The sequence below is a fragment of the Ciconia boyciana genome, chromosome 5 (genome assembly GCF_034638445.1).
Source record: "Ciconia boyciana chromosome 5, ASM3463844v1, whole genome shotgun sequence".
NCBI lineage: Eukaryota > Metazoa > Chordata > Aves > Ciconiiformes > Ciconiidae > Ciconia > Ciconia boyciana.
The window spans coordinates 50,112,075-50,126,047 of NC_132938.1; the positions used below are offsets into that span (position 1 = coordinate 50,112,075).

Here is a 13,973-nt window from a genome sequence, read left to right on the forward strand (position 1 = left end):
GCAATGTCTAAAGCCAGCTGGATGGCTTTCACCTCTGCCAATTGACTCAATTCACCTTCTCCTTCAGCAGTTTCTGCAACTTGTCATATAGGACTCCACACAGCAGCCTTCCACCTTTGATGTTTTCCTCCATTCTGGCAGGACCCATCAGTGAACAGGGTGTATTGCTTCTAATTTTCTGGCAGTTTATTATACAGTGGAGCTTCTTCAGCACATGCCACCTCCTCCTCTGGCGATATTCTGAAATCTTTGCCTTCTGGCCAGTCCATGATTACTTCCAAGATTCCTGGGCGATGTTTCCTAAGAAAGCTTGTGTTTCCTTTTTGCTAGTTGGTGGAGACGTAGCTGCTATCTTGTTGATCTCATCTGTTAGAATCTGATGACCTCGATCTTGCCATTTTATTCCTAAAAACTGGATCTCCTGTGCAGGTCCCTTGACCTTACTTTGTTTTATGGCAAAACCAGCCTTCAGAAGGATTTGGACTATTTTCTTCCCTTTCTCAAAAACTTCTTCTGCTGTATTGCCCCACACGATAATGTCATCAATGTATTGCAGGTGTTCAGAGCTTCACCCTGTTCCAGTGCTGTCTGGATCAGTCCATGGCAAATGGTAGGGCTGTGTTTCCACCCCTGGGGCAGTCGGTTGCAGGTGTACTGGACGCCCCTCCAAGTGAAAGCAAACTGTGGCCTGCACTGTGCCACCGAAGAGATTGAGAAGAACGCATTAGCGATATCAATTGTGGCATACCATTTGTCTGCCTTTGATTCCAGTTCATATTGAAGTTCCAGCATGTCCGGCATGGCAGCACTCAGCAGTGGTGTGACTTCATTCAGGCCGTGATAGTCTACTGTTAGTCTCCACTCTCCATTAGACTTTTGCACTGGCCATATGGGACTTTTAAAGGGTGAGTGAGTCTTGCTGATAGCTCCTTGTCTCTCCAGTCAATGAATTGGCTTATGGATGGGAATCGGGGAGTCTCGGTTGGTGCAATATTGCTGATGGTGCACCATTGTGGTATCGATTGGCACCTCAGCAACCCCATAACAGAAGGGTCCTCTGAGAGACCCGGCAAGGTAGACAGCTGTTTAATTTCCTCTGTCTCCAAGGCAGCTATACCAACAGCTCACCGGTACCCTTTTGGGTCCTTGAAATCCCCTCTCCTGAGGCAGTCTATGCCAAGGATGCACGGAGCCTCTGGGCCAGTCACAGGGGGGTGCTTCTGCCACTCATTCCCAGTTAGGCTCACTTCAGCCTCCAATACAGTCAGCTGTTGGGATCCCCCTGCCACTCCAGAAATGCAGATGGGTTCTGCCCCTGTATAGCTTGATGGCATTAGAGTGCACTGTGCACCGGTGTCTACTGGAGCCTTATACTCCTGTGGGTCTGATGTGCCAGGCCATCGAATCCACACAGTCCGGTAAACCTGGTTGTCCCTTTCCTCCACTTGGCTGGAGGCAGGGCCCCTCTTGTCCTGGTTATAGTATTCACTACTCACTTCCTGTAAATGTGAATCAGAAGTCCCTTTATTAAGATCAGAAGTAAGATCAGCCTTTCTACTCTGTCTGGGGAACTGCTCACTGCAGACTGGAGCAGCAATTTTCCTGGAAGAACCCCCTTTGTGATTGTTTTTCCTCGTAACTCACGTATCTGTGCCTCTAGGGTTGAGGTAGATTTTCCGTCCCACTTCCTCGTGTCCTCTCTGTGGTCACGCAGGTAAAACCACAGGGTGGCCCATGGTGTGTACCCACTATATCCTCTCTCTTGAGCAGAGGAACACTTACTCCTAATAGCTGAGATACTGGTCTGTACAGGTGGGGAGTAGGACCTATTATCTTTGAATTGCTGGAACTCCTGGGACAGTTTCTCCACAGCCGAGATGCAGGTCCACAGAGAGGAAGAGAGACTTTCTTCATATTGCTGGAGTTGGCCAGCCAATTCATCCACCATTTGTCCCTCTCTGTCTTTCCAGGTCATTACTGCCAATGAGTTGGCACACGACGATGGTGCGCTCCATACAAACTTCTACTACGTGGGTCGTGTGCGCTTGACTTCATCTGGATCTTTGGATAACTGCTTGTTGTCCAGGTCATCATAAATCACCTCCAGCACAACTAATTCTCTCAGGTACTGGATACCTCTCTCCATGGTGGTCCACTTGCCTGGGTGACATATAACATCTTCCTTGAAGAGATACCTTTCCTTCATGCTGTCACGTCCCACCTGTGGGGAGGGGGAAGTAAAATCGTGATGCTGAATGTGTCATGTTAAGGACGTGAGTCTGGTGTGTGGCTAAGGGAGAAGAGGTGGCCTTCCTGTTGAGTCACGAGGTTCAGAAAGGATCCCCTTTCTTTCTAAACTCCTTCTCAGAGAGGAGTCTAGGTGCGGCTGGATCCAGTCTTAGTCTCAGACTTGGTCAACGGTTTATGTCTAAGGGTTATGAGGATGGTAAGGGTAGCCACACAGCAGAGTCAGCGTTTGCCTGCCAGGTCCCTCTCAACCCCACTCAGGAGTGACTCAGATTCGCAGATCCCTCTGGTGTGGATTAAGGTGAAACGACACTCAAGGTCCATAAACAAACATCGACTTTACTAAGAACGAGAAACTCCTATATGAGCACTATTCTATAACTGTTGGTTATCGCACAGTTATATTGGCCTGAGCTGTGCGGCTTTGCTGAAAGTAAGGTAGGCCTTTTGTTAACAAACCCTGAGAGAAAAGGGGGAGAGAAAGATAAAGAGGGAGAGAGAGGAAGAGATTGGGGTAGAAATATCACCAGTCCTGGATCCAGTGTTGGTCCTGCCAACAGGGGTGTTCAGTGTAGAAGCCCCCGAGCCCCTGTGCGTGGCCCTGTTTATTGGCCCCAGCCCCGGACTTCTGGAACCTTCTCTCTTTCTGGCCTCAGGAGTGGTTCAGACACCTCTTTTTAGTAGCGTTGCACTGTTGTGTCGCTTACCGCCCGACTGCAGGACAGGAGCTGAAGGAGTCCCCGATCGGTGCGCGCTGGAGTCCACTCAGTTCTCTTCTCCCCATCAGATGCAGCAAGACGAACCAGGCAAGGCTGTCGGTGCAGTCCCATCTGGGTCGCCAAAACTGTTATGCCACAAGCGTGACAATTTTTACCCAGTGTGCAAGATGCCAATATACACACAGGGCAGAGGCATTTCATTTAATGTCTGTGCAGAGATGGGTGCTAGGTGGTCATTCCACAAAGCTAGCACAAAGTTCAGTCATGCAGGTACAATATTTATATGGTCTAGTTATACATATGCATAAGTAATTACACAAAGCAGTTTTCTGTTGGTCTCCATTTCTCTTATTTCAACTTAAAGCTACAGTGCTACTTTAATAGTTTCTTCTTTGAAGGTTAGTGATTAACAAGGCCTGCATGTTCCCCTTTGACTGATTAGCAAGTATGCGAGTTAGTTAAGCCTATACAAGCCAACTATTCAACCCATAAATCTCAGATTTCGGATATCAATTCCCCCCTTTGAGACTATCTAAGAATAAGTCTCATTTTCTCCCTAGATTGTTTAGCTAATGCTAAGCAACACTTGCAAGTACATTGTAATAACACATATAAACATACAAAGATACTTAAAGAAATTAGTATATCTACAAAGATATGTTAGCAATACTATTGATCCCAATAATGTAAGAAAATACAAGAATAATTCCCCTTGAATACAATCTATATGGGCTATAGATTCTATTTGAGTCCAAGTACAGTTCATTTAATTCCGAGTTAGCCTGTCAAGCCAAGAGAAGTGACGCTGCACCACTCCTTGTGGCTTCCATTTTGTCTCTCGGGGCATCATCCATTATGTCTCTCGGGGCTCACAGTACAGCTATTTGGGGCTCGTCCCTTACACATGCCTGACAGGAGTCGCCTCCAGAGGCTGAGGACTTGCGCCCCTTTTCCAATCGCTTTGTCAATGCTCCCTTGCCTAGAAAGGGATCCCAGTTGCTTGGCTTCCCTACCTTCTAATTCCAGGCTACTGGCCCCGTTATCTCAGCATCGGAGCAGCCAAGTGACAATGTGCTCGCCTGGACGAAGGCTGAAATCCTTTCGCATATCTCGCAGCTCACTCAGGGATAGGGATCAGGTAGTTACTGCCTAATTTATGAGTTCCACCTCTTCTTCTTCCTCTTCTCATGATGGCCCTGCTTTGGAGTAGCCTGCTTCATCCACTTCTTCCCTGTCTTAGTAGAAGTTTCTTCCCTTACTAAATGAGCTGACTTTCACATCCAATATTTCTTCTTGTGTATAGGAGCAACTGATACTGGCATGGGTTAGTTCTCTGGTTCAGCTGCAGTGCCTGTCACCAGGGTTGGAGTAGCCACAGTGCCTGTCACCTGGGGTTGGAGTAGCTGCAGTGCCTGTTGTTTTGTCATCAGATCCAGAGACCTTCTCTTCCACTTGAGAGTACTCAATAGTGTTGCTCTGTAGGCATGGTCCAGGCCCCAGCACATTGCAGTCATTTGTGTCTCTCTGGAATTGCCAGGGTGACAACATACTTTTTCCAAATAATTTACTAGTTTTTCAGGATTCTGCACTTGTTCAGGGGTGAAGTTTCAAAACATTGGATGTGCCCACTGTCCTAGGTGCTTGCCCATACTATCCCACACACCCTGCCACTCGTAACCATCCAGCCTCGGGCAGATCTCTGGGTGGTATTCTTAAATGGTTGTTTAACCTTAAAGAAGACCTGAAACACATTCAGGAGACATAGCAATAGGAACATGCCCATTTGAACATCGCAAGGATATTCAAAATTCTCAAGAGCTACTGTAACTAGCCTGGAGGAGAAGGGGAAGGTGAAGGAGCGGGGGGAAAGTGTCCCACCTTGTCTCCCCCATAAATTGGCTCTCTGAGGAGAAAAGGTAAAGAGTGTAATTATTAATAGTTTCCGAGAGATGGTTCCCGAAGTATGGCGATGACAGCAATTCTTAGTACAAATACAAGATTAGTCTCATGACCAGTAATTTTATCATATCATAAGCCAGTGTTACCCAGTACAGCAACATGATAACTTTAATCCAGCCCCCAGAGGTGATGAACAACACAACAGGGAACATACACAGCAAGTAAGATGTTACAGAACACAACTCTGAGAACAAGCATGACAACTCTGAGAGCAAATTAATCAATGTTGCAACCAGCAACCATTAACCTAATGTAATGAATGCTTATAACAAATTTGTTTTAATGTGCTCTGGTCAGATCTGTCGTTATCTCAACCCTTCGAGCCCCACGTTGTGCGCCAAAAGGACTGTCGTGGTTTAACCCAGCAGGCAGCTAAACACCACACAGCCGCTCGCTCACTCCCCCCGAGCTGGATGAGGGAGAGAACTGGAAAAAAGGTAAAACTCGTGGGTTGAGATAAAGACAATTTAATAGGACAGAAAAGGAAGGGAAAATAATAATAATGATAAAAGAATATACAAACCAAGTGATGCACAATGCAATTGCTCACTACCTGCTGACCGATGCCCAGCCAGTTCCCAAGCAGTGCCCATGCCTCCCCAGCCAACTCCCCCCAGTGTTTTTGTTCAGCATGACGCCATATGGTGTGGAATATCCCTTTGGTCAGTTGGGGTCAGCTGTCCCAGCCGTGTCCCCTCCCAGCTTCTTGTGCACCCCCAGCCTCCTCGCTGGCAGGGCAGTATGAGAAGCTGAAAAGGCCTTGACTTACTTGACAGTAAGCACTGCTCAGCCACAACTAAAACATCAGTGTGTTATCGACATTATTCTCATCCTAAATCCAAAGCACAGCACTATACCAGCTACTAGGAAGAAAATTAACTCTGTCCCAGCTGAAACCAGGACACGTGTATAGGAGGCAAAGCTATGAAACTGCTGTAGATGTTTTGGTGGAGAATAATCAGTAATGTTATTCCAGTAGAGCTGTAATAACTTTTTAACTAATATTTTGAATGAAAGGTCAAGCTCATTAAAACATTCAAATTTAATGTATTTTATCAAGCTGGCAGTTTTGGGAGGGGGATCTAAACGTTAAAATACTTTTTCTATATTTTAATTGGAATGTTCTGTTTTTAAAATGTGTGTATTAAATAATTTTAAAACAGAAGAATTGCCCCACTAGATCACACTGATGTTCTTTCTAGCCTAGTATCCTGTGTCTGATAGCAGCCATAAAAAACATCTGTAAGTGGATGCATGGGGAACATTGAGGACAAGATGTGTGTTAGATAGTTTTCTTTTTGTGCTTGCTCTCCAGCTGCTTTCAGCTCACGGAATCTCTGAGCCAGAGATTCTTTCTGCTTATTCAGAAACTCTTGAATTATTTCTCTTCTGTGAACTTGTCCAATTTCTCCTTCAACTCATGTAAATTTTTCATCTCCGTTGCATCCTTTCGCAACAAATTCCACAAGTCTACTAGCTATTGCCTGAAGAGTCACTCATGTTTTGAAGGTTGCCTTTACTAGCTTCATTAGCTGCTGTCTAGTGTTTGTGTTGGAAGGGGCAATGAAAAGTCAGTCAGTTGCTATCCTTTACTTTTCGTGTCACGTGCCTCTGGCATAGTCCCTTGAAATTGGGCTCTTTGGTCCAAAACAGACCATTTTTCAGGTGCCAGTTCTTACATACTTAAGTAATTTTTGCTGAAACAGTGCACATCTGTAAGAAGACAGGTATTTCTTCACTAACTGCTTGATTTTTTTATGGAAAAGGAGAGATGCTGTTTGGGCACCAGTGCTTACTAGCATTTCAGAATTGAAGTCAGCCCTAGGAATAGCAACTGCAACTGAAGTTTAGGCTACGGGGGGGATGTTTACTGAAGAATTGCTTGACCCTGTGGAAATGATGGGTACTAAAGTAAGGATGAGGAATTCTCATCTGTGTCTCCAGGAAATGGCAATTCCTGTATAGCTGTTCCCGTGGCCATCTTTTAACGTGGTTACAACATCAGCTTAGCAACTTAAGTTGCAGTGTCTTGATAATATGGAACATAAAAAAATAATAATAAAGAAACACTAGGATCTTTCTGAAATAGCAAGTTTCTTATGTAAGTATTACAACTGCTGCAACCAGGCAAAGCAAACAAAAATTCAACTCATAATTGAAGTTGTCTTTTGGTCTGCTGTGTTGATAGTGCATTGTCAATTTCCATTTTTTAATTATCATCACATGTATGAGTGTGTTTGTGAAGAAAAGTAAATTTAGTGCTTACTGGTTTTCTGTAAACCTCTAAAGCCTTTCTTTAACTGGGTGATTTAACTGGATAAATGTATAAGAAATAGATTCTGCAAGCTACATTTGAGGTCTTATTAAGGTTTTAGTGGCTTGTAACTCAAAGTGTTTCTTTAAAAGCTGATTTTAAATAATAATCATAGATTTTTTTTTTTTTTTTTTTTGGTCAAATTGGTAGCTGTCATGAAGACAAATCTGAAGACACTTGTGATGCATTTTAACTCAGTGGTTAATTTTCTGTTGCCACTACTAATAGGCTGTCATGCCAGTTCTTGTGGAGTACATGTGAAGACAGATAAATGAAATCCAGGTCTGATCCTGCAGTCATTGGAGTATACACTTAAATTTGGTCATAAGAATACCTGTAGAAAGCTACGTGTCTGCATAAATGTTTGCTGCATCAGTAGCTACAAATGTAAATTTGTCAAACTTCTTAGTGACGTACTTCTGTTGCCTCAGAACAAAACTGATTGTCAGTTTTTCATTGATAACACAATCTAAAAAGTACCAGGAACTTTTCATTAGTCTAAGCTTGCATTTATTTATTTGGAATAACAAGAAGTTAGTCTCTGAAGAGCAGGATTTTTCAAGTATGCTTAAGTCATTTAGGAACATAAATTCCATTGACTTTGTACTGCGAGAGGAGTAGAAATGAACTGAAGCAGAGGATTAATTTTGGAAGTTAAGCAAACTGAAAAGTGCAGCTGATCACAAATATCAGGCAGCATATTGTGTTATGAGGTCTCATTCTTGTATGAATCTTCTTGAGCCTAAACGAACATCTGACTAAAATTGTTGAAAGACTTGGTCAGGTATAGGCAGGGAGAATTAGCAAAATGTGAATTCAGAACTTAATTAGGAAAGCATTATGTTTAAACTTATTTTTAATTGCTGTTTAGAAGTCCTGTTCATTTGCTCTCAAGGAGGATACAGGAGAAGCGTTGTGTAACTCTCTCTTTAGAATCAGAGTCTTTGCAATAGTTATTGTACTGCTGTTTTCTTTGCGAGCACACGTCAGTGGTGCAATAGTAGGCAAAAGACTCCAAAGTCCAAGAAAAGCTTTAAGTGAAAACCTTAGAAGATGGTTGAAACTTTACAGTTAAGTAAAATTACCTGTCCATTTTTCCTATGAAATGTGATGGTTGTTTGCTTTTTGGCTACGCATTGATTAACTATTTGTTTGGCAGTAGCCAGGAAGACTGCAAAACTTGTTGTATGAATCTTATTTCAGCTATCAGTTGTCTTTCTGTGCCTTATCAGGCTGCTTGACAACTGTTTAATTGAAAAGTTTCACATGCTATTGAAGTGTTATTGTTAGAATAAGCACTTAATTCCAGAGGGAGGATATAATCTCATGGCTTGATAGTGAGAATCACAGTGTAGGGGGAGGGATGCTATCACTATCCTAGATAGGAGGCTTGTTTATTTTATAAATACCAATTATTTTTTCTGAATAGCAAAGGACAGAACCTTGGCTAATTGTAAATATCTCTGAGTGGGGACAAATATTTTACCGTCATTCTGTTACAGGAACTTTTGCTCAGAATTCAAATGCTACATCCAGTGTAACAAATGGGAATCTTGTCCCTGAGAAACTGCAGTAATAAGGATGAAACTCGCTTGCTTATTTTTGCTTGGGTAGTTATGCATATAAAAAACCCGGTAGTTAGCGCTATGCTTGACAAAAAGAAGCAGATGAGAAATGGTAGCAGAATGATTTCAGATTGCTTCTACACTGGCTTGCCACTAGGACAAGGGGTATTGCACTGTTAAATATTACACTGTTAAATATAAGTAATAGAGTGCATATACATACTTTTTCCGTTCAGATCTTGTTTTGCTTTATTGTCTGTGTTAACGTGTTATGCAGCTACAATACTTGTATGTTACTGCTGGTAAAAATGTCTTTCACAGATTCTAAATATAGTGGTTTAGAGGAACTATATCTGCCTGGCTTTTTTGCCTAGCTGATGGTGACTAGATGGAAGGATGCCTTCCCCGCCCCCCCCCCAGTCTCTAATCACAGAATAATGGAACTGACTTGTTAACAAAGCAAGCTGAGAAATTTTGAGTAAGGGAGGAGACTTCATTTTAATTCTCTCAAGGACTGCTGATATTGTACAGCTAAAGTTATTAGGGCAAAAATACTGATCTTGCTTGGAGGAAGTTTGTGGCCATAGTCATGTTAGAGCTGGTTATCAAGAATAGTTACAAAAAACCCCACTCAACAACACTGAGTGCTGGGGAATTAAGTTGAAACTTTGACTGCTTCAGTTTAATTGAAAGCAATGGACACAAGTACTTATAGCATTTTTGATCTTTGCTCACTATAGCTCTTCTCAGTTCTTTAGTTTGTCAAATCCAAATGAATCTTTGGATCCAAACTGAGTGCATCCATTGAGTAATTTTGTTGTTGTACAGAATTATAGTGCTCTCTTTATTATAGGTTGTCAGTATTGCATAGGAAGCTTTGCATAAGTCGTTACTATGATACATTTGAGCTTTTGGCAGGGAGGATACCTTGACCAAGAACCCTAAACTTTTCTGTTGACGAATAGGCATGAAAGTTTGCATTGCACTTACTGTCTTTTAAAAAGTCAATGCTAAGGCTTTTTATTATCAATTTAAGGAAGTGGAGAAGTTAACAGATTTTAGAACTTTTGAGTTGGTGATTTTTAAGAAAGCATAGTTAAATGCATTCTATGAGGTTTCTGATGTTTCATAGACTAACAAAAGGTTGCTTTATTAGTAGCTTTAATGAACAAATCGCTTTATTGGCTTAGACATACTGGTTGCTTTGTCGGTCCAAACAGCTATGGGTTCTTGTTTCAATTCACCATTGTGCTAAAGTAGAGAAGTGATAGCCATTGACCTTCTGTTAAAGCACAATAAAAAGTTTTTTGTGAAGAAGGAAAGTGTGCGGGGAAAAGAGCAATGCAGTTCTCTGACTTGAGTTCAGCAACGTAAAAATCAAGAGACCGTGTACCTCTCCTGTTGCTTTTCTTGCTAGGTGGCTCAGTATAGTGAACCACCTGAAACAAGAAAGGGCGAGACTGACTTTCTGAAGGCTGTTTTTCATGGAACCTGTGTGTAAAGTAAGAAGGTATTTGTATTGTAGCTGTAAGGAAGCATATCGAGTAGGTACTCATTTAATTCTGAATGGAAAGTGTGTTATTCTTCAAAAAAATTCTTTTTTATTATTGATTGTCTGGTTTGTTTTATTAAGTGATTAATACATGACTTAACTATAGCCTTTGATTGAATTAAGTGACCATATTTTATTTCTTGAATTACTTCGTAAGAATTTGTTTAAATGAGCAAACAGTATTTTTTTTTCTGGCTGTAGGGTTAAGACAAAGAGGAAATTTGTTAGATGCTTTAGACTTTTGTTAATGATAATAATTAGTTCTCAAAGTTGATGTCTGTGTAATGAAAGGATACTAAATCAGGTGGGATGACACATTCTTTGAGTTATCAGATTGCTTTCAAAACTTAGCATTTTACTTGTAAAAGATGAGCCTCTTCCTGTAACTAGAATAGTAGTGTTGCAGTTGAAGCTGGGGATTCAGATAGATTTGCAAATGTATTTTCATTACCTAACACGTGAAGTTATAATCATGGTTAAAAGGATTAGGAACTTTCTTTTTAATGAAAGCACTGTACGAGACCAATTTACTGTTCTCTGCAAACACTTTTTTTTTTTTTCTTCAGGGTGGGGGAGTACAGTGTAGCTCAGATGTTCTGTAGCTGGCTGGTTTCTGGTTTGCAGATGTGCATTGGAACACTTGTCATATGGTGGGAGCAGCTGCTGGAATATATTTTACACTTGAGTTATACTTTGAGTCTTGTTGTAGGAATCGTGTTGTATGCTTGGTGGTTATGATGTGTTGGGCCTAGTTCATAGTGGTATCTCTATTTGTATTACAATAAAGTGTTTGAATTACTGTTTTTCTCATGGAGTAGTTTCATGCCCCAATGCGTTCCTAATTCCTCAGGAAAGCAAGTTTTCCCTGAGATAATTTCTTGGGGAACACTATGACAAGCAGTGAAGCTGTCGTTGCATAAACTTATCTAGATTTCATTTTTGAGACAGTTGTTCCCTATAAACTTGTTTTTGAAGTTAGGAATGAGGTTGGGTGAGCTTGTATATGAATATATTGAGGAGAAGCAGTGCACTGAGAATGTGTTCAGACTGTGCTGATCCTGTTCAGAGAGGAGCTGACTTGCCATCATGCTCTGGTTAGCAGCTATAGCTTAGCAGTGCTATTTAGAGGAAGTACCTTTTGACTTTCTTTAGTTTTCTTCTGAATCTTATAGCATCAAAATGTCATTAATATAAAATTTGCATGGCTTTGCATGGAGGAAACTTAGAGCAGGAAAGCACATTTTTTTCATTTCCCCTTCCCATGAGGAGATGGGTTGGAGTTCTTCATTGCCACGGTACCTAGTGCCCTCTTTCTTACCTCTTCTGGTTACTGCCTTCCCCACTTTTCATCTTTCTCTCTGTGGTCTTTCAGCATGTGCTAGGAGGTTTGCTTTGCTCTAGTTCATGCTTTTCTTCGTGCTATCTCCCTATCTCCTTCTGGCTGCAGTGTTTTTCCTCTCCCCACTTGCTTGTCCAGTTCTGCCCTCCCACCCTTGTTTTGCATTTTAATGCTGTTTCAGTAGTTTTATATGTCTTGAAAATACTTGGTTTTCCTCTGTGAGCTGAAAAAATGACTTGTCAGCCCTGATTTTTGAAGGAGCCACCTTTTCCAGAGGCCATGTTAGCACCCCCTTCTGCCAGATATTCACAGATGTTCCTCAGCAACTCTGTGCTTGCCACTGAGTTTGTACCTCAGCTCCCCAGTGTACAAAATTAAAAGGTAACTTATGCCCTCAGAATTGTTTAGAATCAATTAAGGTATCCGAGTTTTTTGACATTATAATGGTTACTATAAAAATACTGTAAAAGTAGTCAACATGGAAATTTAGTTCAGGGGCAGCAGTTGGCTAAACAGGATTCATATTTGTAAATTCTTAATATCCAAAGTATCATTATGAGTAATGGAATGGAAGAGGTTGTGTGGCTTTGAATACTTTTTAACCCTTCATCCTACTATGTGGAAACTTGTGTTTTAACAGCCTGCTGTTGGGGAACTGGTTTTGAGGTTGTGTTGATATTATAATGACTGTGCACCATCTGTAACTTGAGTATGTGATGGCAACTGATGCCAGCTGTACGTATCAAAGAAAAGTGGTAATTCTGGTGCAGTTTTCATTGGAAAGATAGATTAAGTAAAGATAAAAAAAACAAATTGCAGAATTCTAGCTGTCCAGAGCTCTGCTGCAGTTAGCTTTGTCATTATACATTTCTTCATCAATATGAGCTTCCTAAACATCCATCTCGATAACAAATGGCAGCCCACAAACTGCATGTATTGAAGAAAGAAGACACAACTAACATCTGTTTGTTTTAAAACCAGCAACCATCTGCAACATACAATAAAACGTGTACTGTTTAGCCCTTAGATATCACTGCATCTGCAATATAAGAAGAGTGCATTTGATAGTCATCTTTCAAAATATATACCTCAGAACACTATTCCTCTAGAGAAATAGTAAAATCTTTGAATATCATGCAAGAACTTGCTGCAATACAACAAGAAAAGACCCTGTAGTGGCGTAGCATTGTGCCTTGGAATCTATACAGAAAATGGTTAAACATTAGCAGCTATAGTGGGAAATGTATGTGGAAGAAATTTCTCTCTGACCCTCTTCCCTAGCTTTCTAATAATCCCCTACTATCAAGTTCATGATCAGAGCCAAACTTTTTGTAGGTGAATTTGCATCAAATAGTACCAGGCCCTGCAGAGCAACAAATGCAAAGCTTGCCAATGAATCATCACCATCCTATGGTAAATATTTGCTCTCCTCCCCACTAAAATCAACAAAATCTGTGGGTCTTACATATCCACACACCAGAATGTAACGTACTCAATACAGTTCACCAAATGTTCTTATGGGAGTAAAGGGAGGGAAAGCAAACAACTGCTAAGCACCCAAATCAACTCACATCTACAAATGAGAAAAGACCTAACCACTCTATTCTTTCAGGCAAGCCAAGGTATCAAGAGGAACTGGGCAGTCAGAGTTTAACCAAGGTGGGCCTAAAGGAACGTTCAGAAGACAAATCTGGGTCTTTAAGTGCGGGATTATGCAGCCTATCATGACCTCAAGAGAGGGGTTTTGTGGAATGGCATAAACTTTCCCACTCCTTTAAATCTTTGGTGTATCACAGGTAAATAGTAGTTGTCTATTTTGCCCTCCTTCAATGACAAAGGCATTTTAACTTTTCTCATCTTCCTTGAAAAATCTCTCTCCATTCCACAGGTTTTCAGCCACCTCATATTAATTAACATAGCCCAGATGAAATCAGAGCTCATATTCTCAGCTTGAAGTTGTTTGGAAGGTTGTTCTCTGTCTTTTTGAAATCTGGAGGTCTTCTGTACCTGATGTCTTCAGCTATGTCAGTTGGACTAATAGAAGAGATTTTTTCCTTTGTAGTATCAGTGCTTCTAACACTGTTCTCCAGACCAAAATTGTTGTCTTAGAAAACTCAATTTCACTTAATTTGAGCAGAATGTTAACCTGGCCTTACAATGTTCAATTTCCCCAGTTTAGAGTCTAGTTCTGCCTTGAGTGAGAGACTGGCTCATTCGGTTTCCATAGGGCTTCTGTCTTCATCACTGCCTCGCTAATCGGAAGTTATTTTTAACTTGC

General features: G+C 41.3%; 1 protein-coding gene across 4 annotated transcripts in view; it reads left to right on the plus strand.

Moving 5' to 3' along the window:
- Positions 1-13,973, plus strand: part of FBXW7 (F-box and WD repeat domain containing 7) — a 196,065-nt gene that overhangs the window by 14,585 nt on the left and 167,507 nt on the right. The window contains exon 2 of one of the 4 annotated variants that reach the window (XM_072861848.1): positions 1,971-2,125. The exons of the other annotated variants lie outside the window; for them this stretch is intronic. The gene's annotated coding sequence lies outside the window, so the exon portion shown is untranslated. The remainder of the gene's footprint in view (positions 1-1,970; positions 2,126-13,973) is intronic. 4 annotated transcript variants of the gene reach the window in all.